This window comes from Pipistrellus hanaki, assembly GCF_964339955.1.
Source record: "Pipistrellus hanaki genome assembly, chromosome: 11".
NCBI classification, from domain to species: Eukaryota; Metazoa; Chordata; class Mammalia; order Chiroptera; family Vespertilionidae; genus Pipistrellus; species Pipistrellus hanaki.
This window is the reverse complement of record NC_140513.1, coordinates 6,815,984-6,843,805: the sequence shown is the minus strand read 5'-3', so window position 1 is coordinate 6,843,805 and position 27,822 is coordinate 6,815,984. Positions and strand designations below refer to the sequence as shown.

At 39.6% G+C, this 27,822-nt stretch overlaps 1 protein-coding gene and 1 long non-coding RNA gene across 4 annotated transcripts in view; one reads left to right on the top strand and one right to left on the bottom strand.

Moving 5' to 3' along the window:
- The window catches only part of NR6A1 (nuclear receptor subfamily 6 group A member 1), a 142,318-nt gene that overhangs the window by 53,988 nt on the left and 60,508 nt on the right, over positions 1-27,822 (bottom strand). The gene's annotated exons all lie outside the window — the stretch shown is intronic.
- Positions 11,858-27,822, top strand: part of LOC311629885 — a 31,298-nt gene continuing 15,333 nt past the window's right edge. For both annotated transcript variants that reach the window (XR_014796280.1, XR_014796281.1), the window contains exons 1-2: positions 11,858-13,014; positions 23,681-23,796. This is a non-coding gene — a long non-coding RNA (uncharacterized lncRNA). The remainder of the gene's footprint in view (positions 13,015-23,680; positions 23,797-27,822) is intronic.

Here is a 27,822-nt window from a genome sequence, read left to right as displayed (position 1 = left end):
TAAGTGTCATTAAGGAGGTGACTGATTTACAAATTTTATACTTCTATATACAAAGAAACTTGCAGAACAAACATCTACTACTTTTATAGTTAAAATATATATCTTTATACTAAAAAAATGAAAACATATGTCCACACAAAGGCCTATATGTGAATATTCATAACATTACTCCTAATAACACCTATCTTGTCCATCAACTGGTGAATGGACAAAATGTATAGTATATTCATACAATGGATTACTATTCAGCAATAGAAAAAAAACTATTCATCTATGCTATGACAGAGACAAACCTCAAAACCATTATGCCAAATGAAAGAAACAAGACACAAAGAACACAGATTGTTTGATCCATGTATATGAAATGACCAGAAAATGCAAATCCATGGAGACTGTAGATTAAAGATTGCTTGGAGTAGAAGTTGGGAAGAGGATTAAAGAGTAAAGGGATACAGGGATTTTACCAGAATGATGAAAATGTTCTAAAATTGATTTATGGTGGTTATGCAATTTGAGTAAATTTACTAAACATCACTGCATTGTGCAGAGTGAATTACATGATAAGCAAAATATGCCTCAATCAATTTGTAAAAAAAAAAGGTTGGAAAAATATGTTTATTAACCATGCATTATTTTATGTTCATATAATGCTTTGCCTTCGGAAAAGAATATCACTTGCATTACCCTACTTGACCCTCATGAGCATCATGTGAAGTAGACAGAGTAAGGACCATGCCCTTTGAAGAGAATAAAAATGATGCTCAAAGTTATATAACTAGACTATAGACACTGCTTGCAAGTAAAGCAACCAAAGCGCTGCTCTAAATCAATAAATGTGGCATAAAAATGTGCCAAAATTCACTCTAGCCAGTGTAGCTCGGTTGAGTGTCATCCCGTGCACCGAATGATCACCAATTCAGGGCACACGCCCACGTTGCAGGTTCGGTCTAGGAGGCAATGGATCAATAGTCCTCTCTCACATCTATTTCTTCCCCCGTCTCCTCCTTTCCTCTCTCTCTAAAGCCAATAATAATAATAATTAAGAAACATATTCTTGGGTGAGGATAAAAACACACAACTTTATCTTTAATAAGTTCTAAACTGGCAGAGGGTTTCAGGGTGGAGTGGGCAGCAACTCAGGCAAGCCGAGAGCTAGGAAGGAAAGGCGATTTCCTTCAGATGATCAAGCATTATAGTCTATACTTTGTAAATTCAACTTTTTAGAATTATATTTGCCTAAATGTCCCCTTCCTGTCCCTGAGTATTCAATTTTAAAAGTCTGGTTTTATAATTCTAACCATTCCTCAGCTGTAAGACAGGGCCTTGAGGGTTAAACCACTTATCACTGCTTGGACTAGAGTTTTCAAGAATGGAAGTATAATTCCCCACTGAGGCTGTTTGACAACTTAAGCCTTCCCACCCCACACTTCTACCCTTTCTGGGCCTTTCTTTGTGCCTGGCATCAGTGCTAAATGGTCTATGTGTATTCTCTTACCACAATCTCATAAGAAGTCTAGAAGTAAGCTTACTACCCTCATTTTAACTATAAACTGAGGCTCAGAGAGGTTAGGTAAGTTGCCCAAGGTCGAACAGTTCATAAAGGGCAGAACTAGAATATGAACTTAAGAATGTCAGTACTGCCGGGACCGGTTTGGCTCAGTGGATAGAGCGTCGGCCTGTGGACTGAAGGGTCCCGGGTTCGATTCCGGTCAAGGGCATGTACCTTGGTTGCGGGTACATCCCCATTTGGGGGTGTGCAAGAGGCAGCTGGTCGATGTTTCTCTCTCATCCATGTTTCTAGCTCTCTGTCCCTCTCAATTCCTCTCTGTGTAAAATCAATAAAATATATTTTAAAAAAAAAGAAAAGAAAAGAATGTCAGTACTAAAGCACAAGCTCTTAACTGCCATGCTGTACTGGTGGCAGCAAATAATAAGACAACTCAAAGGCACAATGACTTACAGGCAAGAGTCAAACTACTTGTGAAGACTTCTTTCCAGGTAAATCATGAACGTTCTTTTTCTCTTGCGGGCTGTGACAGTTTCCTTGTACATGGTGGCAGCAGTGGGACCACAGTCACAGGTTAGCTAGACTAGCAAATCAAAGCCTCCTGTTCTCAGACAGGTGGAAGTTTTACTTTTACCTCTCTTCTGGTCAGTTTTCTAATACCAAGTTGAATGTTGGTAAGAATTCTTTATTTCATTCTCTCTCTGAATAGTAAGTTTTTACATTAGGTATCTTCTCTTCTGAATCCCTGCTGGCATCATGACCCTTCCCAGCCTGGGGATGTGAAGGGACAGAATCCTGGGATGGGCGTTCTTCTAGAACACACTGACTACCTGCAGAAGACCATGAAGCAGTTTTCCAAAAGCTGAAATCAAGAAAGTAGGTCCCCTGACACAATAGTTTCTCCAAACAACATTAAACAATTCTTTGAGATATCAAATATTGTTCAGTCAAACCCTGTGATTTGAGAGTTGCCATTGGTTGAGTCTCTGCAGTCTGCGCAGTGCCCTGGGTTTTGCTCCAGATCCGTCACATTGCATTAGTGCCCTTCCTCCTCACTGCCTACAGAAATAACAGGCTTGAACATGGCAGCACAATCCATTTGTCCTGCTCTAATTACTTTCTGACATTACCCTTTTTATTGCTATCAACCTCCCTCCCATCTCCTCTCCCGCTTCCTCTCTTTTTTTCTCTCCCAACCTCTCACCCCCCTTCCTTTCCCTTCCCTTCCCTTTTTTTTCCTCTTCTCCCTTCTCCTTCCTTCCTTCCTTCCTTCCTTCCTTCCTTCCTTCCTTCCTTCCTTCCTTCCTTCCTTCCTTCCTCCCCTGCTTCCTTCATTCCATCTCAGGGCATCATTACAGTCATCTGAAAAGAAGATGTTTAAGTTCTGCCAATATATATTTTGTTACCTTTCTATCACAAAATGGTTCCAGGAAGAGTAAGATATTAATTATAAGAAGAAAAGCCACAAGGCTCTCAAAACCATTCCCCGAATTTCCAGCTGACACACAGAGAATGGCCACGGGGGAAATGCCTGGACTCGAAGTAGCTCTGCTACTCACTAGCCGTGAGGCCTGGAGCAAGTCTCCTAGTCTGTCTTAGTCTCAGTGCTCTCTTCAAACAAATGAGGTTAAACCTCCACTGTGATAAACTCACAAGAGCTATGATTAACTGAGATAATGTATGTGAAAATACCTTGAAAGAGCTGCAGCCATGTTATTAAGAGGAACAAACTGCCCTCCCCTGCCGGCCAGCTCTTGCTCCCAACTGCCCTCCCCTGCAGGCCCAGTCACTCCCAACTGCCCTCCTTTGCTGGCCTGATGGCCCCCAACTGCCCTCCCCTGATGGCCATCTTGTGATGAAATGAGGGTGGCCATCTTTTGGCGGCCATCTTGTGACATTATGTGATGCCACCTAGGCTTTTTTATAAGGTTAGATTGCCAGTGCGTGCCATATGTACCGGCTGGTCAGTTGGTCGGTCACTTAGCCTTTTATATATATAGACTAGAGGCCCAGTGCACGGATTTGTGTACCAGTGGGGATTCCTTGGCGTGACCTGCAGAGATTGGGCCAAAACTGGCAGTCCAACATTGCCCAAGGTATGTAGTAGTGGGCAAAGTGGCAAGCAGCCGGGGAGGAGCCCAAGCCCAGGCCAGGTGCCGTGCCACTCCCATTCATCCCAACCCCATTGTGCCTGCCCCCACCGCCACTCAGTAGGCTCACTGATGCTCCGCTGGGGTCTCTGTGCCCATCCTAGGGCAATACTGGCACATCCATGACCAAGAAGCGACCATGGGCTTGCGCCCAGTCAGTCCCGTTGCTGGTCCCAATCCTGGTCCTTGTCTGGATGGGGGAGGGGCAAGCAGGGAGGGTGTCTATGGGAGAGAGGCTTGTGCTGCCACAGTTGTGCTTACCTTCTGTGAGCCCAGCGTCTGGCACCCATCAGTCAGCTTAGCAGTGCTCCCGCTATGGGTGTGTACTGATCACCAGGGGGCAGCTCCTGCCTTGAGCCTCTGCCCTCTGGTGGTTAGTGTACATCATAGCGATGGGTGAAATGGTCGAATGGTCGCTTAGGCATATATATATGTATATATATATTTTTTATTATTATTATTATTGAGAAAAGCCTTTTTTAAGTTCCAGTAAGTTGGCTTAAATGTGACTTTGGGAGAATTAAGCCAACTTCCTGGAACATAAAAAAGGCTTTTCTCAATAATAATAAAATGGAGCTTAAGGACAAAGGATTGAGAAGCTGCCCTTATAGGAGTGATTAATATAGTGATTTATACATGTTTGTTGGATAAATGTAAGAATCAATATTCTTCTATTTAGAAAATGCTTTTGGAAGAAAAGAATACATTATTGAGCACTTCCCATGTGCTAAACACTGTACTGTTTCACATAATTTTTTTCAGCACTTAACACTTACTTTTAAGACAAAAGTGGTGTTTCCCATTTCTGCAAATGACAAAATTGAGCTCTGGGGCAGATGAGGTGTTTTGGCATAGGTCACACACCTAGACTGTGGTACAGCTGAGATCAGACTGACTCCAGAAACCCATCTCAGACTATAAGATAGACCAGTGGTCGGCAAACTGCGGCTTGCGAGTCACATGCAGCTCGCGAGCCGCCGTTTGCCGCTCTGTTGACTAATGATTTTGCCGACCACTGGTAGACTAAATGTTATTGTGTAGTTGGAAGCTGTGAGGCTTAGGCAATTGTGGCATATTGTGTGCAAAGAGGTAATGGGTAGTATATGACAGTGGTCAGCAAACTCATTAGTCAACAGAGTGGCAAACCACGGCTAGCGAGCCACATATGGCTTGTGAGCTGCAGTTTGTTGACCACTGGGATAGACTAAAATGTCTCCACGCCCTTTCCTTAGTGGAGCTGATGAACGATGATGAACCACTTTCCCTTCTTCCACTCACTCCTCCTTGTGGGATGGCAAAAAAGCTCAAAAGGTAGAAAACAAGGGCTGCAGCGGTGAGCATTCCATTATAGCAAAACATTGGCTGTAAAGAGCACATCGTCGCAAACACAAGAAGATTTTTTTTAAGGGAAGTAACAGACAGTGCAGTGGTTCCAATGAACTAAACGTAGATGGGGACAGATGGTGTGTGTATCTGTGGGAATGAAGTGGGGGGTAGGGGAGGGGCTTGTTTTTCATCTTCACAAGCCAGCACATCCTCTCAATGCTCACCACAGCAAGTGACAAGTCAAGCCAAAGCCAGGCCAAAAAAGGCCTGTCTCCTGCAGGGCTTCCCTTTCTTATCTCAGATGACTTTCAGGATCCATCCTGAATTCACATTCTTCCTGCCACGAATGTATGTACATTTAAAAAGAAAATCTAATTCTGCATTTTGTACTGTTGTACAGAGCTTACCAACCAGAAACCAGAACCTGCAGAACGATGAGTAATGAAGCAAGAATTGTTTGCTACTAGGCCAAATTAATTAAATAAATTAAATTTAAACTACATTAAAGCAGGCCAAGTAAAACCAGATGGATGAGAAGGTATTTTCTTACAACTAAGTATGACAGCAGGTTACTTAAATGTAATTACTGTTGCAATTACATCACTGGCAAAATGTTGCAATTCAAGTCGTTTCAAAACATACTCCTTCATCTTGATCATTTAAAAAATCCACTTATAACCATGACTTCAGAATGACTCCATAAGAAGGTATCATTACCCCATTTTATCCCAAGTGGCAGAGCTAAGCCCTGACTCCAAGTGTTTTTCCTTTCTCAAGGCCATTTCTCAAAGCTACCAAGGTCTTGCTTGTTAAGCTTCTCACTTTAGTTGTCCTGCTCCTAACTTCCTCCATTTCCTGGGAGAAAGAATGGTTTCCTGTTGCCTGAACACATGGTTCCGTGCAGTGTTGGATCAACACTTCTGTAGTTAGAACTTCTTACACATTCCAGTCTAAAGAGTCAAGTCTTCCCTGCCAACTTCTAAACCATCGGTAGGTTGTTCCAGACAAAGTAGTCATAGGTAAGATTAGCCTCCAGTGATACAGATTTTCCTCCAAATTTTAGGGCAACTTTATTTCAGAATTCATTTGTTAAATTGTAAGCATTTTGTGAACTAAAAGCAAGAGCCTTTTCCAAAATAAACACTTGAGGTACTAAAGTATGTTTTCTACATTTTTCATTCATATAATCAAGAAAGTAATAGAATCTGCAAAATGACAGTGAAATCAAAACAAGTACTTATGAACAAACAGTTAATATTGAATTCTATTATATAGTACAATCTTTACCAGGGGTCCTCAAACTTTTTAAAGTGGGGGCCAGATCATGGTCCCTCAGAGAGCTGGAGGGCCGGACTATATGAACTACTAATTCCTACTGTAACACCTTGGCTGCGCTCACTGCCCAAAAAATCTGGCGGGCAGGATCAGACTCCCCTGGGGGCTGCATGTGGCCCGCAGGCCGTAGTTTGAAGACCCCTGAAATAAAAGGGTAATATACTAATTAGACCAGGAGACCATCCGGACATCCTTCCGGACAAAGCCAGGTGGCAGGGGCTGAGGCAGTTAGGGGCCATTAGGCTAGGAGGGGAGAGAGTTGGGGATGATCAAGCCGGCAGAGGGCGGGGGGGCAGTTTGGGGTGGGCAGGCGGGGTGGGGGGAAGGAGAGCCCAGTTGGGGGCAAGCAGGCTGGCAGGGAGCAGGGGACAGGGGGTAGTTGGGGGCGAGCAGGCCGGCGGGGGAGGGGCAGTTGGGGCAATCAGGCTGGTGGGGGGAGGGGGAGGAGTTGGGGGCAAGAAGGCTGGTGGGGGGGCAGTTGGGGGCAAGCAGGCTGGCAGGCAGAATGGCAGCAGGTGGGCGAGTGGTTAGGAGCCAGTGGTTCCGGATTTCGAGAGGGATGTTCGACTCCCGATCCACAGGGATCGGGCCTAAACCGGCAGTCGAACATCCCCCGAGGAGTCCCAGATTGGAGAAGGTGCAGGCCAGGCTTCGGGACACCCCCTCCCCATGCACGAATTCATGCACCAGGCCAATAGTACCTGTATATAAACACTACCCCCCCCCAATTATATTTTAATTATTGCACCTTTCTGAATTGAGCCTTCTTCTTAAAACTACTAGAGGCTGCCAACTATAGGGAAAAGAGCATGGATTCTGAGATCAGACAGACCTGGGTTCTAATTCTTGCTTTACTATTTCATACTTTTGGCCCTTGGTGTTACTCAATTGCTTGGAGCCTCAGTTTTCTCATACAAAAGGAGATACCATCTCTTATCTTTCATAGTTATTGGAGCCTAAAAGTAAGTCAATATATCAGGCAAGTTCAGTTCCTGGAATATAAGTGGCAGAATGTGCTTAATGTATGCTTGCTATGAATTGTTTTTAAAGTCCTATAAGGAAGATGCCTATTGTCCCTCATATGACCCAGAGAGAAGGGAATGAAGATGAGTGATGACACAAAGTGGTAAAAATAATCTCCACTTCCAGCATTTTTATGTCAGCATTTCTCCCCAAATTAGCTAGAATGCAGTCACAACTGGAAGTTGACTTTCAGATGAAATCTCTGGATAACAGAATCTGTATCTGTTGAAAGATATAGATAAGTTTAAATATATATACTAAATAGCCTCTCCAAATTGCTATAAAGCAAAACCATTTCTACATAGCTTGCATTTCTGCAATATAGCTTTAAAAAAAATGAAGCCACTCTGTAATCCCATAGATTATGCCTAAAAATAGAACAATGGGCCAGCTGTCAGATGCATACATTGTAGGGGAAATGGGGCTAAAAATCTCTCCCCAAAGATCATTACAAGTCTTCTGGCACTTCCTCCCATAAAGATGAAAAACTGAAATCTATTAAATTCCAACAGCTACTACTTTTTTTGAACTAGGACAAGGATTTAGAATTCTGTAGACTTGTGAAATCTCCCCAAATCTGCAAAATGCTGCTCCTATCAGGCTTATAACAGAAGGGTCATGTGTAATCTGGAATTACTGCTTCAACATAGGATCATTTTTAAAAGAGTTTTCCTTTTTTTTTTTTTTTTTTTTTTTTTGTGTGTGTGTGTGTGTGTGTGTGTGAATTCTTCCTTCTGGAGTTATTAAACATGTTTAAAAAATAAAATAAAAAAGATGAAATGTGATCAGGACTGGGTTCTAGTACCGAGCACTGGGCTAGACCCTTAGAAAATGATGGTTATTATCATTATAACTATTGCTCTTCAGGCGGATTATTACACTTCATGTATTATGCAACTCTGTTCCTGCTAATTGAGAACTCTCTCCCATTTAGTAGAGAAATGCCAACAAGTCCCAGGAACGAATCACCCATCACTGATCACAACTGGTGCCATTGTTCCCGGTGTCTTTGCAGTGATGATATTTGCTTGTTTACACGGGTATTTCAGAGCTGTCTTTTCCACTGTGCCGTGGTGGCTTCCAATGCAAGACTGTCAGCCAAGAATAGCCATGCCTTAAAAGGTAGTGATTTTGAAGATAACAAGGTAGGGAAGGAATAGGATGGAAGAATTAGGACACTAATTCTATGGTGTTTTATAGGCCAAAACATAGACTCAATGTGTCACAGAAATTAAATCAGGGGGTGAATGTAATCCCTGGTATCCTGATAAGCAGGGCCCCTGGTATCATATCACTGGCCACACAACAGCCATAGTAGGCCCTCCATGACATCCTGTCCTATATCCCAGGATCATCCTAAATTGAGTAGGCAAAGTCCCTGCTCCTTCAAGCCAAATTCTACAGAGCTCCAATTGCCCCAGAGAGGAAAAAAGCAGGATGCCAACTGCTAAATCCATTTTCATAGCTAGAGAAGGATTAAAGAAACTGCACACATGGTGATGTCCAAATCTGAGCAATGAGATTAACCCCCATGTGGACTGCCTATACTTCAGAGGTTTAAAACAAAGAGGTCTACCATCATATTTTTCACATCTAGAACTCAAACTGGAAGGGCAGTCCCAAGAGAGATACAGTAACACACCATGCTGCCTCGGAACTCTAGAAAACACTAACAAAGGGTTCTTGTCTTCTAGAAATTGTGGGGGAGGCAGACCAGGAAACTACAGGGCCACGAGAAAAGCACAAGCAAGGTACTGATGAGAAATCACAGGCAGGAATGATAAATCTATGAGGGTGGAGAGGGTCTAATGAAAACTTCACAATCAGAAGTGGCATTAGAGCTGTTTTGAAGAAGTAGGCTCCCAAAAGTCAAAGAAGGGGGAGGGAATAAAAAGTGCATTCTAGGCAAAAGCAGTAGCATATACAAATATATGGCAGCATAAAAACACAGGTTCTTCTGAAAGTATGAGTAATTGTGTATAGCTAGAGATTAAGGCACATGATGGTGAGTGGCAGGAGAGGAGATGAGGGATGTTGAGGAAGGCCAGATTGGGAAAGGACATATACCAGGCTCAATAATAGTCTTCTTCCTGAAGGTGGGAATAACATACATTTACTATTATTACAGTTTGTTTATTTTATTAAATACCTACAGTGTACTGGGCAAGGTGTTTTACATACTCACTCCATTTAATGTTCAAAACTCTGTCCATATGGATACTTTTCTCCTCACTGTACACACAAGAGGTTAGGTAACTTACTCAAATCGAATCTGTTAGACTTCAAAGACTGTACAAAATCTCACCCAAACAGGATTATTGATATAGGAACTCCTAGATGCCTGATTTCAAACAATCTAGGGCTCTTTCCAACATACTACAGGTTATGATGTAAATTAGAACGCTCTCACTTAAGCCTAAGCAAACTGAGTGGCATCTATATAATAAAAGCTGAAGCGACCATTACGGTGGAGCTACTACCGTGGAACGATCCGTCGCTATAATGCACACTGACCACAGGGGGCAGACACTCAACACAGGAGTTGCCCTCTGGTGGTAAGTGCGCTCCCACAGGGGGCACGCCACTCAGCCACTCAGCTGGGCTCATGGCTGGAAAGCACAGCAGCGATGGCGGGAGCCTCTCCCGCCTCTGTGGCAGCACTAAGAAGCAGTGAGCAAGCAAGCAGTAAAGAGCGAGAGGGCACAGGCTCTCCCCCTAGTGCACAAATTTTGTGCACCGGGACTCTAGTATAAATATGTTCATGAAGCCCTTGAAATCACTGGCATCAGATTAAGTAGGTCCTTCTCTCTTTCTTAGCCTTTAAAACACAGGGATCCTAAGAAACCTAAGATCAATTTCTGATGGTCTTTGTCTGAAGCCAAGCCACCTGAGCAAATAAGACTGCATCCCTGCTTCTCATCTGCTCTCGCGAACTAACCAAAGCCAGAAAAGCACTAGAACTGATCTGAGGTACCTACATATAGTGACTGTTCTTTGGATTTTCCAAGAATATTCTGCTCTGTGGTCTGCACAAAACAATGTTCTCTAAATTCCAATATTCAGGAAGTCAAATAAATCTCCATCATAAAAACCCATGTGATATCAGGAGACATCTGCCCAAATCCAAAGAATATACACCACCAAGAATGAGCCCTACTATCGATATAAACTATGAATTTTAGATGTCAGTATAAGTTCATCGATTGTAAAAATGTACTATTCTGGTGCATGATGTTGAGGAGCGAGAGGGAGGGGATGTGCACTATATATGAGAAGGGATGTATGGCAACTTCCTGGCAGGGCTGGACTCAGACCTAAACATCCTTTCTGTATCTCAGTGCTGATTCCAAGTCACATTTCAACAGCTCATTTTTGAGAAGCCACACTCTCACACACAGAAGCTAGGTCTTACACAGCTATTATTTTAAGAAGCCAGGATTAGCTCAGGGCTAGACTGAGTAATGAGATACAAGTGCCTTGGGAATCTGTGAGTTCCCAGCATAACTAATGAGTACTATCAACTGTATTCTGTCCAAGATATGGATAGACAACTCCAATCGGCCAAGAGCTCTTTGTAAAATGCAGAGGCAATGATCAGAGGAAGAATATTTCTGTCCCCTCCTATATAGCCTCTGCTTGGAAAACGTACATTTTATATAGTTACTATTAAAGATCATTTGTGGTGGTTTTTTTTATTTTTTTATTCAGTTCCATTAGAGGTTAGTGTCACTTGGAAGCTATATAATGTGGTAGAAAAAAATGAGGGCTTTGAAATCATGCTTTGCGTCAAGTCCTGGCTCTGCCACTTTCTTGCTATGAACACTGGACAGGTCATATCCTCTCAAAGCCTCAGTTTTCTCACTTATAGTGCTTTTCAAAGTTCAGGTGGCCCTGTGAGTGGGTTGTAAATTATATTTAGTGGCTCACAAATAAAAATTTTTTAAAGAAAATATCAGATGACACTACCTGTAATAAGGACAAGTACTATTTTATGAAAATGATGTTTCACATACATACATATATATGTATGTGAAACATCATTTATATATATAAAACTATGTGTAAGTTAAAATATATCTTATTATACAAGTTGATAATGGTCAAAGAACTTGAAAGCCACTGATCTATAAAAATGAGACTGTTGGGTTATTTTGTGTTTTTTCAGGATATTTGAGAATTTGAAAAAATAAAATAACATGGGCCTAATGTTATCAATTAACCCTCCTAGAGTCAGAATATCTGAATACTATTGAATGTAAACTGTAATTGAAAAAAATTAAAAATAAATTAGATGAACATGAAAAAAAAGTCCCCCATCCCACCCACCCCGAAGGCACTCTCTCCATCATCACATTACACTATTTTATTTTCTTCACAATACGGTAGTTTCCTGTTTTACTTCACACTACTTTGTTAACTTATTTTTGTCTCCTCACTAGAATACAAGCTCCATAAGAATCTTTTCTGTTTTGGTCTTGACTCTCGGTAGCACCCCAACAGTGTCAATTTGCATTAAACAATGCAACTTTCATAGACTGAGCAAAAATGACACAACTGACAGTCCCAGTGGCCCAGAAAGATGAGAAATAAATCCCAAGGACGTCTAGTTCAAACAGACTGAAGACAGTAGACTGTGGCTGTCATGCATGATAAAAGGCTATGTCACAGCGTGATGTGGTCTATGCTTTGGTAGCTTCCCCCCAGGAGTCCTCACTCTTATCCCAACTGAGGACTAGGATAAGAGTGACAGCTTCACCCTAGTATGTTCAAAGACTCCAGAATCCAAAACTTAACTTCTCTACTGTCCATTTCCCCAATTTTCATTAAGAGCAATTTTACATTATCTAGAAAGCTTCCAAATCAAAAGCCATCTTTATTTTTAACTTATCAATTTCATTAAAATCAAGGCAAGGGTGTGATCTGGAGAAGGGCCTTAGGATCACAAAAATTCTCAAATCAAATAATTGGTTTAAGTTAGAGTCAAGTTCATCAACAATAAAATGCCAGCTCTGGGCAAAGTTGGCTGTCTTCTTGCATTTCAGAAAGACGAGCATTGCTCCTTACACACACATAGGTGTAAGCAACCTCTGGTGGGTAATGCTACCAAACAAAAGCAACACCTTCAAAGTCTCTCTCAGTCACTAGAAGCAGCCAGACACTCAAACTGCCAGTCCTGAATTACGGCCTCTGAATGGTGAGGGCTTCACATTTCACTGATCAGGGCACAGCCCAATCAGAAGACAAACCCCTGCACTGCCAGGGACCAGCAAATCCGCTTTCTTCCAGTGTGCACATGACTGAATGTGCTTCTGTCCATCATCTGGGTCATATATAGTTCAATGCGAGCTGAGCAGACAGGGCTGTAAGGAAATCTGGCGTGGTTCAATACCTCGTCTAGCCTGGGTTCCAGTATCTATTTTTTTTTTTTTTTTTTTTTTTTTTACTAACAAACTCATTTCTCTACTGGGACAGGATGCTGTGCTGGCTGGAAGTTCCATTTCTACAGCGAGAATCCTATCTGGAAACACAGAAGTTGTCCTCTAGCAACAGCAGCTCGAACTTTTTTGATTGTTGTTGCTGCTTTTCTCCCATCACCCCCATCCCCTTTTGACAAAGATCCAACTGTAAAAAGTCTTACGTAACAGTTCAGGACTACTTCGGTTCTTTTACTGGGTAAGCACTTTCTTCTTCTTCTTCTTCTTCTTCTTCTTTTTTTTTTTTTTTTTTTAACTAAAACCCATTTTAAAATTGAATCTGTTAAGAGGCTTAACTAAAATCTTGTAAGTAATTTGTGTAGTGAAATACTGTCAGTGGGTTTTTTAGTCTCATTTCTCACGTGCTCCTTTGTTCTCAGAACAGAAGCTTTTTATACACACCCCATACCGCAGCTGGAGAGAGTTATGAAGTCAGTTATTATAAGGAACACAAAGGTTGCTTTGCATTCTTTGCCTTTAGATAATTAATTTTGTGTTTTCTTAAAACAGAGGATTTAATGAAGGGGAAAATTCACAAAAGAAAAAACTGTTGGGAGAATCTAGCAAAGTTTGAAGTTTTTACCACCTTTTCTATCTGTAGTTTTGTGTGGCCAAACACTTGTGCCGCCTGGGGCATTGGGGGGAGAGACAAGCATAGACAGAGAGGAACTAAGCCAGACATGGACAAAGGCATGAGCCAAAACCAGACAGTCCTGGCCGTTCGATAGGCCAGCAGCGGGTGAGACAGGTCAGCCAGCTGCAGGGGTGGGAGGAGGGGGGGAATGGGGCACGGATGTGTGAGGTGCTCATGCGTGCGATCGTGACTAGATTCTGAAACTGCCAGCCATTTTCCCAGCTATGCTTTGTGCAATCTAAAGGAATGCATCTCCTGGGAAGCAGGCTTGCCAGAGCCCAGTGATAGAAAGGAGTGTGATAACTACCACAACATATAGTATCAGAAAATACTGCGGTCTGGAGTGGGCAAGAGGGAATGCTAGGGGTGTGGAAATTTTTTAGTGATCTGGAATGTGTTGAGTGACAGGAAGTGCCCCAAGCTCCCCCCAACCCAACTCTTCTCAGTCGCGCCTGCTTTTGTCTAACTCTTGTAATCTACATACTACTGCTTACAAAGCTGTCTGAGTTTGAGACAAAAAGAAACATAAAAGGCTCTCCATCCCATAGTACCTGTGATATGGAAGGAATGTAAAAAGCAGGGCTTTCCAAGCCTGTGGACATTTTTTTTTTTCACATACAGGAGAAAGATAAAATAATTTTCCGAATATTAATGAAAATTATGAATTATAGCCTAGCTTCCAAATCTGATTTTTAAAATCATGATTCTGCAATACTTAGAGATGCTTAAGTTGGTTCCTAATTTGAAGGGGTCTTGTTTTGTTTGGTTCATATATTGCATTTAAAGTTGTTTATATTTTCTTTACATAAACTTGGACTTTGGGAGAAAAAAATGTGAATGAGCAGAATGCACTAAAAAAGGAGGATTCTTCCTTCTCGTTGTTTGGAAGGCGTGTTAAAGAATTTGTTTTTTAGAAAAAGCAGCTTGCTCTCTCTCATTTTTGCATGTATGCTATAAAGATAACTTGATGCCATAATAAACATAAGGTGGAAAACTTACAGCAGAAAATAATAGTGTTTTTCTGAGAAATAACTTAGCATTTTCCTAAACTTCCATATTATCAACAGAAACACTAAAACTTGAAGAAAAGTAGCTGCCAAAAAACTGAATGGCTAATCCTACTTTTGGGTGATGAAATGGGAAATTAAGTGTGAATAAAATGATACTTGAAGAATGTTTCTATCTCCTACCACAAAGGATGTTAGTGGTTAGCCTAGGAGTTAATCTTTCCTAGCAGGGCTGAGCCTTCGTGTCGAGCAGACGTTATTCACATGACGATTCGAAAAGTCCATTCATATATCTCACTACCTGGATTTGAATAGAAACCAGACAGCAATTCTTTAGTTCCAGCCACCATTCGCCCCACTGGACAATAGCGATTTGTTAGCACAGTCACAGGCTGTGGGACACAAAGCTTGGAGCTGCAGAAAGATGGGGGATTCGGAGAACAGGAAATTACAGGCCCGATGCACTCCTGGCGGCTCTGAGAATACAAAAAAAAAAAAAAAAAAAAAAAAAAACAGAGAGAAAAAGAAAAAAGAAAAAGAAAAAGGGCAACACAGCGATGCCATGTTTGAGAGCTACTTCTAGCTTTTTTAACCACCTCCAATGTCATAAAAGCTCTATTGTTGGAGAACATAAATTCACAAGTTCCATGTGCTCTCTTTTCTCACTACAGGGAACTTCAATGTCCTGGCACAGTCAGAAAAATCAAAAGCATTCAGGGTTGATTAGTTGTGAGCTCTGATAGAAAGGAGAGGAGCATTTTACAAATAAAATGTCAGAAAAAAATATGCTTAATAACACAAGTGACATATAATAAAATTTGTATCTCTTACAAATTATTTCATAAGATAATCAAAATGAAACCAAAATGTATCAAGACTCCAGAGAAATAATATTTCCTTTAAAATATCATATGAAGCCTATTATTTCCATAAAAAGTTTCTTTGGAAGATATAAGTCAATTTAAAAACTAATCTCATATAAAACATCTGATTGGGTTGTATTTTCCAAAACAAAGAACTAAAATCAAAGTCCTATGGACTTATTTTAGAATATTAGAATGGAAAACTATATTTCACTTTGTTGATTATTAAATTATTGTAGCTCCCTGGATATATTTAGAAATTGTCTCTACTTCCCTCACTTTAGACATAAAAAATAAAATTAATGGACATTCTAGGTGAGGGGAGAAAGAGATTTCTCTAATCTCAACCAACAAGCAGAAGAAAACGATACTTTGATTCCTCTCCAGGCCCTCATACTACAACCTGAGCACCAACAAGGCCAAACTAGTGTCCATTTCAACAGGAGACCCTGCACAAGAAGTTGTAAATGATTTTGTTCGGACTCTTCTTCTGTGATCTGTTAGCAAATACGTCCTGAACAATAGCATACCTGAAATACTCATCAAATGAGATCATGAATGATCAAAAATGCTTTGGAAATATTAATTGTTCTACTCTATTTGGTTCCATGGCTTTCAGTTGAACACATGCCAAATTTAATGTTGCTGAAAAACAAATCAGCAACTTTTCAACTACCAATTATTGGATTTTTCTTAAATTCTATCATTACTCATCAAACACAAGCATCAGTTATGACCTTAAACTGCATTGCTATCTAATATAATAGCCACCAACCACATGCGGCTATTTTTTTTTATATCTTATTGATTTTTTAAATTAAATTATTATCTGTGTACATATTTTAACATTGCCCCCCCCCTCCTATACATACCCTCCCTTCCCAGAGTTTTGTGTCCATTGGTTGTACTTATATGCACATGCGGCTATTTTTATTAGAATTTAACCAAAATTAAATAAAATAAAAAATTCACTTCCTCAGTACACTAGCCACATTTCAAGCACTCAATAGCCCTATGTTACTAGTATCTATCATATTGGACAGCTCAGACACAGGACACTTCCATTACCACAGAAAGTTCTATTGGACAGCACTGATCTAAACAATGCTCACATCCAGAACACCCGTCTACACACCCGTCACCTACACACCCAGCTGGACAGGAAAGAAATTAACCTCTAAGCAAACAAATACCATACAAGCATCATGATACTTGAGAAATGTCTTTTTTTTTTTTTTTTTTTTTAAGTCCAAGGTTTCATTTTTTCCTTGGTATACAATAAAGAGTTTATGAAGACTATTAAGGCAGTAGTGACAGATAGGTAGTAGTAGCACCTAACATAATGCTCCAGAGTAGCATTAACTTAGTGTCAAAAAGTTCTTCATAAACCCAATTCCCTAGTGTCCTTTACAGAATCATTATCGCGGATAATATGGAATAGCAAAGAACAAGGGCCTTTCAAGTCAGTCAGACCTGAGTTTGATTACCACCATCTATTTTACTAGCTAGATGAAATCAGACAAATGAATTCACATCTCTGAGATTTAGTGTCCTTATCTTCAAAATGGGGAAATAGCTACCCTGCAGGATGCATGGAAGGACTCACAATAATATATATAAAGCATTTAGTAAGGAGATGGGAATGTAGTAGAGATTCAAAAAAGGGTAACTATTATTATTTTTCCCCTTACACTTTATGATATAACTTCTTATCGACAGACAGATACTATTCAACACGATAGCCTTCAGAAACAAGTATCCTAAAACACTAAGGCTAGCCATGTCAGTAATTCAACTGGAATAAAATGGAAATATTTATATGCTAGACAGCTTTTCCTAGCCAGTGTATGACCATGTCGCCCCATGCAGCTGGCTTTGCCAGAAAAATCTAGTGTCATACTTGGCTTAAATAACCAGCATGGTCCCTCTGTGTCCAGTCATTATATTTATGGATCTGGGCTTAAGTTTTTGATGGAAGGACAATATTTTATAACTAAAAGTAAACTCTACCCCATGAATACAAAGCAACAGTTTCCAAATACTGGGAACCTGATGCCTGCCGAAGAACATGCGAAAGAAAGGCCGTTTTAGAAATGCAATGATATATTCTCCCTTGTTGAAAGGACCAAAGCACAAAGCTGAAGACTGAATCATTAAAAGAAATATGGAACTGAAGCTTTTTTCAAAGAACACTGAAATAACCTAGATTATGATATACTGACAAAACATCCAACGTGTTATGAACTTCAAGTCCTATGAACTTCGTTTATGGTCAAGACCAGATGCAATGAATGGTGCCCCTCAAGGCTTTAGTAGTTTTTAAAAAATGCAAGTGACTTCCATTATTATCACGTGCCTTAACCTCCAAATAAACTGGATGTATAAATATGTTTATGAGGTTCTTAAATTTTGAGCCATTCTCAACCCATACGATGCCTGCTAGGTCCAAAAATTGTGCGTCTTAGGGTCATGTTGATATTGGGTTGGAATCCTGTCTTTGTCTCAAACGCTTCATACATAAAATATGAATATTAATGCCTTACTGACAGGTCCTTTTAAGGCTCAAGGATCACATATACAAAACATCTTGAACTGTTTCTGGCATATGGAGAACACTCTGGAAATGTCAATTCTGTGAAAACACAGTAAGGGCTTGAAGTCCCATTTCCTTATCTGAGACTCTTCCCAAATGGAGAAGAAATAGAACAATTCCATGTTGATATATAGCACAGACCATCCCCTGTTTAAATTTCAATGAAAATAAGCACATAAAGATAAAAGCTGTCAACACTGAACAAAGAATTTCAAGTCTTAGAAACATATAATGGGTTGAGTAAATACAGGAAAAATTAGTATTTGAAAAGTGAGGTAGTACATCAGATTTTAATATCATAAAGTGCAATTTAATACTGATACTAAATTAATGCTACTGAGTATAAAAAGCACAGAATCATTTTCTTAAATTAAGAATTAATTATTTCCTAGAGAATCTTTTGGGATAAGATTTCTACTAATTCTTGGTCATTAGAACAAAAACATCGAAATTCTAAATCTGCCCAAGATTGAGAAATTAAAATAGTCTTCTGTAGGGAGGAGACTATTCATGTTTTCTAAGTAAAAGCCCTAGAAAGAATTTCTGGGTAAAACATTTTCCTACCACATCAATATACTCATTTTAAAATGGAAAACAAGCCAGCAGGAACTAGGTGTTTCTTAATGACGCAAAATAGCAACAACAAAAATGTCGGACATACTACACAACATTTCAGAGTGTGTGAGGCAGATTTCCAATGCAAACAGAACTGTAAGGGAGATAGTGTGGTGGGAGATCTGAAACTGATTAGAAATGACATCAAATCTTAGCTCTGCTACTATCTAACTAGGTGACTTTTTTTTTTTTTTAACATATTTTATTGATTTTGTACAGAGAGGAAGGGAGAGAGATAGAGAGCTAGAAACATCGATGAGAGAGAGTCATCGATCAGCTGCCTCTTGCACACCCCCTACTGGGGATATGCCCGCAACCAAGGTACATGCCCTGGACCGGAATCGAACCCGGGTCCCTTCAGTCCCCAAGCCGACGCTCTATCCATTGAGCCAAACCGGTTTCGGCTAACTAGGTGACTTTTAACACGTCACTTCTTAGTGTTTGTTACCAGTGGTAATTCAAAAGAGACATTTATGTTAGTGGTAAAGGACAAATAGCTCTTAAAGATGAGGAATTTCAATTTTTTAGATGGTATTTAAATTTCAGTCTATGCAAAACCTAGGTATCATAAGATGTTTACAGGACTGCTTAAGCAGGTAGATTACATAGACACATAGATAGATCTAACTGCAAGGATTTCCATGGATGCCATCAGCAATGATAAATAACTCATAAAAGGTTTCCTCAGCAGGCATTTCTGGCTTCTTAATGAATGCTCATCAAGCACAACCCTCTTTTTCTAGTCATTCATCCAACAAATATTAAGTTCCCAGTATCATGCACAATGCTAGACCCAGGTTGCGTGATGGACAAAACAGATATATTAGCTGCCTCCATGGAGCTGACAAGCCATAAACTTGGATAACTCTGGATAGAAGCCATAGCCCTTAAAAATGGTAGGAATCTGAGTTCAGAAGCTTTCAGAACAGTTCAGTGATTTGGGAAAACTGCCTTGCCATCCTGCTGAAGCTGAACTAACATAGTTCATAAGATAATAGGAAAATGTGCACCCTTCGTTCCATTTGATTCAAGCAAAGAAATATACATACTAAACTACAAGATCTTAATGAATTTTAAGCCATGAAGGAAATGAAACACATAGGCTGGTTTCACAATGACTACTGCTCAGATCTGCAGGACACCACTAATTCAGTCTCTTTTTGATGAATATTTAAGAACAAGGTAATTTCTGGAGGGGAATCAAGGAAAAGGGGTCTGGGCATGGAATGACATTCCAGGAGCATTAATGTGATACTTATTTCCTTTACTCCCTTCCCTAAGACTATATTCTTGGCATTTATCATTTCCTTTAATGGGACATGCTATAATCATCATGATTAAACAACTAGTTAAGACTCAACCCATGACTCAGCTGGCTCTTAGCAGTCAAGACTATTTGAGACACAGACAATAAATATAAAGAGGAGACACTAGGGTCACAACAGGGCTTTTATGGCAATTCATCTCACAAACCAGAACACATGTCTATGAGGTGTGTAAATATTTATCTCTTTTCCAATTGCAATCTAGTCTTTGTTGTCATAGGACTATATAAAGAAGTTACTGTTACCAATGGACTAAAATATATTCATGTACCACAATGGCACAACGTTATCTCCACAGAACCCGAGGTTCCCAACATCCAAAAGTCTCGAACAAGAAAATTCCCATTCTAGTTCTTAGACACTTTTTCCCAAAAAAGATTCAATATCAAGTGTCTTGCTGTTTCATTGAATATCAAAATAAAGCAGAAAGAGATCTGGCAAATGTACTAAGAACAAATTAGACAGTTACATCAAAAAAGACAGTTATATCTAATATATGACCCAAATTTTAGTATAAATACTTCCATTTGGCTTTCTAATACCATTATATTTTGTCAGGATTATTTCTCTACATAATTTTATATTACTATAATGAAACAATTTCTTCTGCTTGGCCACTTAAAAGCTTCTAGGTATATAGTTCTTCATTCAAGGGGGATAACTGTTGAATTCTTAATACACCCTGTACTAGGCACTGGATACATAATAGCTAACAAGACAAAGGTCCTGTGCTTGAGCATTGTAATCACAAGACTTGAATTCAATCACAAGACTTGAATTCACAGTTTGAGCACTCACTGACTGGGAACTTAGACAAATTTGCCTCTTTGAACCTCAGCTACCTTTTCTAGGAAAAGGGGAACATAATACCATTTCATAGAGCTGCTGTGAAAATTACATAATGTTCGTCACCAGTGTCTAACACAGTGTCTGAAACATCACAAACACTTGACAAATATTAGCTATAATTTTACAAATAGGTATTATATATCTTTCATAAGCATGTATGAGAAACACTCTAGTTTTCTTTTAAATAACTTGATTCAAACTTAGGTATAACTAAAATATTTGTTTCAGGTGTTACAAATTAAGCAGAATAAAAGCCATTAGAGCAGGGGTGGGGAGCCTTTTTTTCTGCCAAAGGCTGGATACTTATAACATCACTTGTGGGCCATACAAAATTATCAATTTAAAAATTAGCCTGCTGCTATATTTAGTCAACCATTTCATGAACTCACTCCTAATGCCTTGGCAGGGCCAGACCAAATGATTTCTTGAGCTGTATTTGGCCCGCAAGCTGGATGTTCTCTACCTGTGCTAGAGGATGAAATGCTACTTCTGGTTATTAAAAAGCTTCTGGCTGTATATGCTAAACACAAGATAGCAAGAATTCACAAGAAAAATACAGGGTGGGGCAAGAATAAGTTTACAGTTGTGAGTACATGAATGCAGTTTATTCTTGTACTATTATTTATTAACTAGAGGCCTGGTGCATGAAAATTCATGCACGGGGGGGGGGGGTGGAGGGGGGAGGGGGTCCCTGAGCCCAGCCTGCCCCCTCTCACAGTCCAGGAGACCTCAGGGGCGGGAGGCGACCCAGCAATCAGGGGAAAGTGATGCCCCCATCACACCTCTGCTGCTGCCACTGCCTGCATCGTAAGCCTTGGGCAGCCTGGGTGGCTGGGCAGCTGCCATCCAAGGCTTGCCTACACCTCGGGCCAGCCCTGGGTGGCTGGGTGGCTGAGAGGACTGGAGGACTCCAGAGGCCGCGCACCTGCCACCCTGACAGGGCTGAGGGGACTGGGTGCCGCCATCTTTGAGGGTGTGGCAGTCAATTAGCATATTCCTTCATTGGCTGTGGGCACTGCCATCTTTATAAGGGTGTGATGGTCAATTAACATATTCCCTCTTTATTAGATTATTGTATTTTCCATATGAACAACTGTGAACCTACTTTTGCCCCACTCTATACTATGACATTGGGTTGTTAATGGTGAAATAGATCACTGCACTGCACTCACGTAAATCTGAAAGGATAGGGGACCATATCTCTAGTAGTATTACTATTTCAGCCAATTTAACCAGAAATTGCATTAAAAAACATGTAAAATAGTTGGAATCTCAAATCTTCCATAGTCATCAAGAAGGGAGAAGAAAAAAAAGCATGTTTTTCCTCTAAATATTATAGTCTCACATAGAAACTAATCTGAAAACAAATCCTGTTAGTTATCCAGGTAGTTTCCAATTATTCTCTACTAGAGGCCCAGTGCATGAAAATTCGTGCACTCAGAGGGGTCCCTCAGCCTGGCCTGCCCCCTCTCACAGTCGGGAGCCCTCAGGGAATGTCCTACTGCAACTTAGGCCTGATCCTCACAATCTGGCCTCCTTCTGCGGGAGGGGCTGGGCGGGCGATCAGGGTACAGCACTACCCCCATCACCCTGCTGCCACCACCAGTTTCCCTCTGTGGGAGGTGACCAGGTGGCCAATTAGGGGATGGCACTGGCCAGTGCCCCCCTGTAATGTCCCTTCATCACCACTGGTCGCTATCACCACCCCCCTCTCCCCATTGCCATCCCCTCCCTCTGCCAGCTGGCACACACCTTGACTGGCCTGGCACTGTCTGCTCACTGGCCCCACCCACTGCCCACTGGTCGTTCCACCATTCAATTGATTTGCATATTATGCTTTTATTATATAGGACTATATAATACTGTAGTGAATATATTTATATCACTATCTACATTTCTGATTTTTTTGGTACGACCAATTTACACTCCCATTAACAGGAAATGATAGCACTTATCTCACCCAAAGTTCACAAACACTAAGAATGTGCTCTACATAATTAGCTGGCATCCAAATATAATCACTTCTATTTGTTCAATAATGAGAAAAGACTTTTAAAAGAAAACTCAAAGTGAAATAAGAAAGTAAAAGAATCTCCCTAGAACGACAAGTTAGACATTCCTCAAAATGCTAGTAAGTTGACAGAAATCGTGAAAACCTTCCAATAGGACACAGTGTTTAACATTGGGCTCCAAAAGTCTCAAAAGTAAAAGCAAAGCAAATCAAAACAAAGAACTCTAACTCATGGATGAGTTTCATTGCTTGGAAACAATGACATGAGCCAAGAATCACTCCCACCTTTGGGAGAAAAATTACATAAAAACTGTATTGATAAATTAAGATGCACAAAAATCAGTATTTTTCACATCTGAATTGTTTTCCAATTTTAGTAATGAACACAGTTTTAAAAATAAATATTTATTTTTGATATCCCATATGTAATAGAAAATTCTATAAATGGTTATCAAGGCAAGAAGTTACCCAACAACCATCATTTATCCAACAATTCTTTCCTGAATGACAATTTCGTTTCAGATACTTTCATGTATAAGAAATACAAATTCTTTAAGAGTTCTTTTCTCAAAAAGCTTGTCTTTCATATTCTTCACAATGTGGCCCTCTTACATCATGTAACATTTGCTTGCCTAATTGCTGAAATAGCACATACTTCAGATCATGGCTAGAAAATGGAAATCCTTTCAGGGTACTGTACTGAGTGATCAACTCAAAAATCAACATTCCCTAAGAGAAGGAAAAAACTCAAAGTCAATACAATCCAATTGAACAGATATGGCCCCTTAATATTACATGGTAATGTTTACCCAAGTACCTATGTCAAGAGGAATTCAAATATTGACAGGAAGGAAAAAACCTCTTACTGCCCACAGAGTAACTAATAAAACTACTATCACTTTCATTTCTTGTAATTTTCCTGTAAATCCTGTTAATTTGAGCTTACAAGATGGATTTCTCTTTAACAGAAAATAACTCCCCGGGTTTCCTGCAGATGTTTGAGGATATGTGTACTACACAGAAGAGAATTTGTCACAGTAACTGCATGCTCCAGAAATGAAAGCTGACCAGCTCAGTGTGAAAGGTCAGATTCCTAGGAAAGCTTTGCATCTGCTAAAAGACTTTTGATACCTGCGTATACCTAATGTGTTTCAGAATCCAGCACTGTTATTAGCCTCTATTTTATTGATGAGATGTTGAAGCTTGGAAAAAAATGACCTGTCCATTGTCAAAACTGCTAGGAAATAGCAGAGTCCAGATTTACATGCAGATGACTTGTTCTGGGGACTGGCTCATTTTACTATACCAGTTTGAATTTCTGTGGTTCGGTAGGGCTTTTTCTTCCTTTAAAACATTTTAACTGCTAGACACTAGATAATTTTTTTTCTCTGCTCCTAATTTTAAAAAGACCTGATTCCCAAGATCACAAGAATACGGTACATACGATGAAAATAGATTTCTTGGTGTCAGCAAGTACATAGTCTAAATTATGCATGGAACTTTAAAAAATAGCTCAATATCATTAATATATTATGCTTCAATTCTCCAGAAAAAGTAGAAATATATACTAACAATCTATTTTTAAAATTTACTTAAGTATATACAACATAGTCTAATTTAAAGAAGTATATTGTTTGCTAAAATCCACTACAGTTTCCATTGCACTGATCCTCTGTGCTAATATTTTAAATTATTTTTTTAATATATTTTATTGATTTTTTACAAAGAGGAAGGGAGAGAGATAGAGAGCTAGAAACGTCGATGAGAGAGAAACATCGACCAGCTGCCTCTTGCACACTCCCTACCGGGGATGTGCCCGCAACCAATGTACATGCCCCTGACCGGAATCGAACCCGGGACCTTTCAGTCTGCAGACTGACGCTCTACCACTGAGCCAAACCGGTTTCGGTTTAAATTATTTTAAAAGAATATATAATATCTTAAAAGACTGGCCTCTCTGGGTTATCATATATGAATGTGAAAGCCCTTTGTAAATGATAAAATTATCACTGACATTATTATTTCAAGGCATTTGTTCTGCTTTAATATAGTTCCTAGAAATTCATGGTTATCTTTTGTGAACAGATGACCAGATAAGATCCTTAATTTGGGTCAAAAAGCAAAACGTGGAGAAATACGTATAGACAGTAAGACAAGATGGGTTTAATCAAAACTCCATTACTAAATTTCTAACTAAAATTCCCTGAGCTTCAGATGCTCAACTGTAAAATGGAGAAAATACTTAGCTAAACAAGAGTTTTAAATACCAAAGTGCCTACTGCCCAATACAGAGTAGTATTTAATGACCGATCATAAGTTCTCTTCCTTTTAGGGAGTTTCTTTTTCTTTACAGAAGTCAGACAGAGTTCCTAGAATGGTAGTGAATATGGCCTATATAGAAACAAAGATTGCACTGCCCAAAACTTGTGGCTGGAAATCAACTGGCGTTTTAGTAGGTTTGGGATTTATCTTTTTGTTATTTACTGTCAGGCACTTTTTTTTTAATATCAAACATTCATTAACAGTATAATTTATTCATTCAAAGATTCAGTGAGCATCTACTCAGCAGCAAGCTAAACACTAAAATGCCCTTAAACCTGCACAAAAGGAGCTCACAGTCTAGTAGTAGAGACAAACCTTAAACAGATAACTAAGTGCTTTGATAAAGGAAAGCCTAGGATATGGAAGCCCAAAGTAAAAGCACTTAACCTGTAAGGGGAGAAGTTGGAGGAAGAATCTGAGATGAGTCTTGAAAGATAAATAAAATTTGTAGGCCAGTAAAGAAAAAGATAAGGAGCTTTTCAGGAAAGATAAATAAAATTTGTAGGCCAGTAGAGAAAAAAATAAGGCGCTTTTCAGGCATAAGGAATAGTAGGAGCAAAAGCAGTAACATAAGAGACCAAATCATATATTCAATAAGCCACGTGTGCAACGTGGGTGGAGCACAGGGAAAACAGAGAAGGTTGATAAGGAATGTGGGGGCTTCTGTCAGCTCAACCTGTGAAATTCATTCCAACGCTATGTAATAATTTGCTAAATTTGTGTAAAGAGGGTGATTTCAATCTCATTTGAGTGTTTAACGTGCTAGTTCAACATGGATGGACATTGAGGACATTATCTTAAAAAACAACTTGGTTTTGTGATGGGCATATGAACTCTAAACACTATTCACTTTACATCTAACAATCAGAAAACACTACTTGAGAAACCAAAGAAGTTACCTGAACTGTATAATTACTGAGGTGCATGTAGCTGCTCAAAATGTGCAAACCTCTGGCAGTCTTTTACTTTGTTGCCTCATAGGACTGAATATATAGTGGGCCCTCGATACTTACTAAATTAAATCAGAGTGAATGAGAGAAAGGGAAAGAGACCTTTTATGCATTCTTTGTTCAAGGGCCAAGTAAAATGAAGATTTTAAAATAAAGAAACTTCCTTTTCCCCCGTAGCCTTCCTTTCACATGAATTTGGTTAACATATTTCTTAAGATTCTTTTGTCTGTTTTCAGATCAGACTATTTTTAATTGTTGAGAAAGGTCTAAAAAGCCAGGACATGTATTTTATACTAAATTAATACATTCTGACAATAATCTCCAAATTACCTCCATGCAGAGGCAGCTGACAAAGATAGTTAGCTTTAGTAAAAGTCATGATTCATTCATGATTCACTGCCAACAAATACTGACTGGGAACATGAAAGGCAGTGTGATCAAGGAAAAAAATTCAGAGTAGAAGAAGCAAAGGGTGTGTCTATTTGGGAGCAACCAGGAAAGGATGTGACTTAAGAAGTCAGGTTAAAGCATTTAGATTTTATCTAAATATAGTCAAAAAGGTCGTTTTTAAACAATCAAATCTGCATTTAGCCACTGAGTGGAAATGAATAGGTTAGAGGTGGGCAAGACTAGAAGCAAGGAGACCATTTGGCTCTTGTCATCATTCAGATGAAAAGATGATGGTCTTGACCACAGTGGTGGCAAAGATGCAAAGGCTGTGTCACATGCTACAATATGGAATACTATGCTGAGTGACAAAGGCAACTCACAAAAGACAAATATTGTATGATTCTACTAATACTACCTATCTAAAATAGAAAGAGAAAGTAGAATGGTGCTTACCAAGGGCTGAGAAAACAGAAAATGGGAGTTGTTAATAGGTTCAGATTTTCAGTTTTCCAAGATGAAAAGGTTTTAGAGATCTGTTTTGTGTAAATATACTTAACACTACTAACCTGTGTGATTATTTTAAAAAGGTTAAGATGGTAAATGTTATGTTACATGTTTTTTAACCTTAATTCTTTTTTTAAAAAATATATTTTATTGATATTTTACAGAGAGGAGGAAGGGAGAGAGATAGAGAGCTAGAAACGTCGATGAGAGAGTAACATCAACCAGCTGCCTCTTGCACACCCCCTACTGGGGATGTGCCCACAACCAATGTACATGCCCTTGACCGGAATTGAACCCGGGACCCCTCAGTCCGCAGACCAAAGCTCTACCACTAAGCCAAACCGGTTTCAGCCCATAATTCTTTTTTAAAAAGATGTAAAAGGGAAGCAAGGCTTTATTATATTTTTTCAATATCGTACTCTATTCAACCTCTAAGGATTGATTCTTGCTATTTAACTGAACTGTAAAATTAATACAGCATCATAGAGTGCCTGCCCTTACACAAACCTAGATAGTATAGTCTACTATATACCTAAGCTTTATGATATAGCCTATTTCTCCTAAGCTACAAGCTGATGAAGCATGTTAGAGTACAAAATAACACAAGATTAAATCAAGTACAAGAGAAAATGACGTAATCAAGAGACACAGCAAACAAGGAATGTATGAGTCTTCTGTGGGCATAGCATAGCTTTACCATTTTACAGCAAGCTTTCTTTTTAATAAATAGGAAGAGTACACTCTCAAGTAATGATTAAATGTATATAGCAAATACATAAATCAGTAACACAGTTATTATTATTTTCAAGTCTTCTATAATCTACATAATTGTATGTGCTACGCTTTTACATGACCGGCAGAGCAGGTTTGTTTACATTAGCACCATCATAAACACGTGAGTAATGCACTGCCCTAACTCATTACGGCAGCTACTATATTACATG